A 5,510-nucleotide genomic window follows, 5' to 3' on the forward strand; every position below is an offset into this window, starting at 1 on the left:
TTAGTCTATATTTCAACAAACATCTATGAAGCAAAGATCCAATGAAAGAAATGATTGCTTCTCTCTTATAGTAATAATCAATTATTGAAGTGGAACCCGTATTTTTTCCCTTCTTATTTCCTCATTCAGAAATCAGAAGCCCTTCGGTTGTTCAGTCTTTGAAGGACATTGTTGATGTTTTTGATCCTGAGTGAGAGACCTTACCTAAGTAGAGAACCTTATAAAGAATTTAATCTAAGATGTATTTCTGGTCCATTGTGCTCCACTCAAGCTTGGGTGGGGAGGCAGATGTTTGATCTAGGGTGGGTGATCTTGGATCAAGAGTGATCAGTCGGGAAGGAGCCGAAAGCAAGGCTGAGCGCGTGACGTCAGGGCGACCCAACGAAACCTCGCCCAGAGTCAGGCGTGGAGAGAGCCGGAGCGGCGGCGGCAGAGGAGGAGGCGGCGGCGGCGGCGGCCCGGAGACCCCCGGCCTGAGCACCGGCAAGCGGAGACGGAGCGGCGGGCAGCGAGCGCGGCTGTGCGCGGGGAGTCCCGCGGGGCACTCGGCGGCGGCGCCCCGAATACTGAAGTGTTGACTGCAACCTTCCACCATGTGTGAATACAAGCTAGTTGTCCGTGGCTCGGGAGGTGTTGGAAAGTCTGCCCTGACTGTACAGTTTGTTCAAGGAATATTTGTTGAAAAATATGATCCTACAATAGAAGATTCATATAGAAAGCAAGTTGAAGTAGATGCTCAACAATGCATGCTCGAAATCTTGGACACTGCAGGAACGGAACAATTTACAGCAATGAGAGATTTATACATGAAAAATGGACAAGGCTTTGCATTAGTCTACTCCATCACAGCACAAGTCTACGTTTAATGATTTGCAAGATCTCCAAGAACAGATAGTTCGAGTTAAAGACACTAATGATGTGCCAATGATTCTTGTGGGTAATAAGTGTGATTTGGAAGATGAAAGAGTTGTAGGAAAAGAACAAGGACAGAACCTAGCAAGACAATGGAACAACTGTGCATTCATAGAATCTTCTGCTAAATCAAAGATAAACGTTAATGAGATCTTTTATGACCTAGTCCGGCAAATGAACAGAAAAACTCCAGTACCTGGGAAGGCACGTAAAAAGTCATCGTGTCAGTTGCTTTAATATACAGATGCATTGTAGCTCTGAGCCAGGTCTGAAGAACTGTTGCCCAATTCAACAGTGCCAGCAGCATTCCAACTTTATTAAACCTATCAACATCTTAAGCGGACTTTCCTGTGGTGGTACCCTTTAAGAAGTGGATGAAAGCTACTATATCAGTTGCACATTCTAATCACTTTGCAGTGTCACAGTTGCATCAAAGGGTATGCAAAGTTTTATTGCCCTTTGGGCATAATTCCAAATTGCTCTCCAGGAAAGTTGGATCATTTCACAACTTCACCAACAATGCATTAGTGTCCCAGATTTCCCACAGAGAGATTTTTACTTATAATAGTCTGAGTATGCAACTGGTAAAACCAGAGATTTGCTAAGAGACATTGTTCATCCACCAACATTGTACATGTATGAAAATGGTATACTGTATACTTTAACATGCCCCATGCTTTCTATTGGAGAGTACAATAATGTAAATTCTAAAAGCACCACTATTTTAGCATAATAAAAGAAAGTCCCAAGAGCTCCTTAAAAAAAAAGAGTGATCAGTCACGTTCCCCCATGCTTCATTAGAATAGGCCCACCCCTCATTATAATGAGAAGGCTATTACTGGACTCCAAGTTGGTATGGTAGTTAGAATACCCACTCTGGAGTCAGCAGATCTTGCATTCAAATCAGCCTCAGATATTTACTGAACAAGTCACTTAACTCTGATTGCTTCAACAAAAAAAAAGGGAAAGAAAAAAAAGATCATTATAATAGTCCTGGTAAGAAGGGATAGAGGCTTGATCTAGGGTGATGAGTAGAGAGTGAGGGATGTAGGCCAGAGACATAATGGAGAAAAAAACACTGATAAGTAAGTTGGCAACTGGAGTGGATTTTCAGGGAAAAAATAATTAGTTCTGCTTTGGGTATTTTGGCTTTGAGATACCTAAAGTACAGTCAGTTCAAAATGTTTATAATAGACAATTTGTGATCTAGAACTGGAATTCAGGAGACAGACTAACATTGTGTTAGTGTGAATCATTTGAATAGGTGTTGATTAAACCCATGGGAGCTATTGAGATCACCAAGGGAAAGAGTATCAAGAGAAGAGGGTCTAGGTCTAGGACAAAGGAGACACTCCGGGGCGGCTAGGTGGCGTAGTGGATAAAGCACCGGCCTTGGAGTCAGGAGTACCTGGGTTCAAATCTGGTCTCAGACACTTAATAATTACCTAGCTGTGTGGCCTTGGGCAAGCCACTTAACCCCATTTGCCTTGCCAAAAAACACCTGAAAAAAAAAAGAACTAAAGGAAACACTCCCAGGTAATAGGGAGACTATAGATGAAGATCTAGCAAAGATCTAGCCTGATCAGTGAAACAGGTAGGAAAGAATCCAGGAAAGAGATGTCTTTGAAACCCAGAGAGGAGAGTATCCAGGAAGAGAAAGCGGTCAACTTTATTAAGTATTGCTGAGAGGTCTAGAAAGATGAGGATTGAGATAAGACCATTGGATTACACAATTAAGAGATTATTAGTAACTCTAGAGAAAGCAATTTCTTTTTTTTTAGTTTAATATTATATTTATTTTTTCCAACTACATGCAATGATAATTTTCAACAGTCATTTTTTTTGCAAGGTTTTGTTTCACATTTTTCTACCTCTCTTTCCTTCCCTCTCCCAAACAGAAAGCAATCTAATAAAGGTTATAAGGCATAACTATATTAAACATAAATCCATATTAATCATATTGTGAAAGAAGGATCAAATCAAAATTGGGAAAAAACATTAGAGAAAAAAAACTAATATATAAGACAACTTAAAAAAATTGAAGACAGTAAGCTTTGGGCTGCTTTTAAACTCCATAGTTCCATCTCTGAATATGGATGGTATTTTCCATGAGAAACCTTTTAGAATTGATTGATTTAGAATGGATTGATTATTGTACTACTGAAATGAACAAATTCATCATAGTTGATCATCACTCCTTGTTGTTAGTGTATATAATATTCTTCTGATCCTACTCACTTTACTCAGCAATAGCTCATGCTATGTCTTTCCAGGGTCATGATTTATTTATTTTTGATTTTTCAAGGTAATGGGGTTAAGTGACTTGCCCAAGGTCACACAGGAGGTAATTACTAAGTGTCTGAGACCGAATTTGAACTCCCACCTCATGATTTCTTATAGAATAATGTTCCATCACCAAAATTTGTACAGTCATTCCCCACAATTTCCAATTCTTTGCAATGACAAAAAAGAGCTGCTATGAATATTTTTGTACATGTGTTTTTTTTTATCTTTTTTTGTGATCTCTTCCAGATATAGACCCAGGAGTGATATTGTTGCATCAAAGGGTATGCAAAGTTTTATTGCCCTTTGGGCATAATTCCAAATTGCTCTCCAGGAAAGTTGGATCATTTCACAACTTCACCAACAATGCATTAGTGTCCCAGATTTCCCACATCACCTCCACCATTGATCATTTTCCTTTTTAGTCATCTTGACCAATCTGATAGATGTGAGTTAGTACCTCAGAGTTGTTTTAATTTGCATTTTTTTAATCAATAATGATTTGGAGCATTTTTCATATGACTATAGATAGCTTTAATTTCTTCATCTGAGAATTGCCTTTGCATATCATTTGACCATTTATCAATTGAGGAATGACTTGTAAATTTGACTCAGTTCTCTAAATATTTTAGAAATGAGGCCTTTGTCAGATACACTGATGATTATAAAAATTTTTTCCCAACTTTACTACCTTCCTTTTAATCTTGGTTGTATTAGTTTTATTTGTGCAAAATCTTTTTAATATGATGTAATCAAAACGATCCATTTTGTATTTTATAATGTTCTCTAGCTCTTCTTTGGTCATAAAATGCTCCCCTTTCCATGGATCTAACAGATCAAATATTCCTTGTTCTCCTTATTCACTTTTGATAGCAACATTTCTGTCTAAATCCTGTACCTATTTTGACTTTATCTTAGTATTGATGTGAGATTTTGGTCTTTGCCTAGTTTCCCAGCAGTTTTTTTTTTTTTATCAAAGAATGAGTTGTTATCCCGGAAGCTGGAGTCTTTGGGTTTATCAAACAACAGGTTACAATAGTCACTTACTACTGTTTCTTTTTTTCACAGCAAGTAATTTCAATTGAATGATAAAGACAGAAGTCAAATTAATTCATTAAGACCTGGCACACTATAACCTTCATAGAATAAAAGTGAATATCACAAATGCATAAGATAATGGAAAGTGCAAAATTATAGGCTATAGCCTGTATAGGCTATAGGAATAAAACTTGTCATCAAGGTAATATATGAAGAGAAGAGATGATTGTCTTGAAGATTTGACAAATATACTGTCTCAGTGTTTTATTGGACAAAATGTCTGAAGGAAGTGAGAAAGGCCTCCTACATGGGATGACATAGACAAGAGTTCCATCAATGAACTAGGCTGGCATTGGTGGGGTGAAGTTTATATCATTAGAAGGAATATCAAAATCATTTAGTAGTGAGTTGAGGTGGTAATGATGGGGTGTCCCATTTTGAATCTCATCACTTCTCTAGCCCTTTCCTCTTCTCCTATTGTTTCTGAGTCATTATCTCTGGTTCTTATATTCTGGAGCTTCTGTACCAACTCCTTAACTTTCCCTAACTCTCCCTTAACTCTGGGTGAAATTCATACTACTTCTTTCAGTCCTCTTTCCCGATGACATTTTTCTTTTTTTCTTTTTTGACAAGGCAATGGGGTTAACTGACAAGGTCACACATCTAGGGAATCACTAAGTGTCTGAGTCTGTTCTCGAACTCAGTTCCTCCTGACTCCAGGGCCTGAGCCCTCTCCACCGTGCCAACCAAGCTGCCCCTGACATTTTTCTCTTTAACATTTTATTTACCCCTACGTCCTTCCCTAGGGCAGCTAGGTAGAACAGAAGTTGTACTTTGTTTTCTAAGAGGACCAAAACATTAGAGATGTGATATCATGATTTGCAAATTAATTGGATTTAAGTGAGGGAGGTCTGTGCAAAAATCATTAGAATCACCTTTTTCTTTGGAACCTTCCAAAGAAAACCTGTCCAGTGGCCAAATATGGCTCAGGATGACTGGAGATAGCCCTGGATGCAGTAGGTCACAGTTTGAACCAATGTCCATTCAGTGTTCTAGGTTAGATAGAAAAGAAATGAAGCAAAGAATGGCTTCTTTTACCCAGTCCAAAAAAAAAAAAATCTAGGTAGGAAAGAGGTCATAGAAAACCAGTCTTGGAATCTGGAAGACCTGGGTTCAAAACTCAACTCAGATAATTAGTTCATGGTCCTGGGAAAGTCACTTAACCCTATTTTCAGTTTCCTTATCTATAAAATGAACTGGAGAAAGAAATGGCTAAC

The 5,510-nt window shown here is 38.4% G+C and overlaps 1 pseudogene; it reads left to right on the top strand.

Moving 5' to 3' along the window:
- The first annotated feature begins 465 nt into the window (after positions 1-465).
- Positions 466-1,702, top strand: LOC141495316 (ras-related protein Rap-1b-like; annotated as a pseudogene).
- The last annotated feature ends 3,808 nt before the right edge of the window (positions 1,703-5,510 follow it).

The sequence above is a fragment of the Macrotis lagotis genome, chromosome 8 (genome assembly GCF_037893015.1).
Source record: "Macrotis lagotis isolate mMagLag1 chromosome 8, bilby.v1.9.chrom.fasta, whole genome shotgun sequence".
NCBI lineage: Eukaryota > Metazoa > Chordata > Mammalia > Peramelemorphia > Peramelidae > Macrotis > Macrotis lagotis.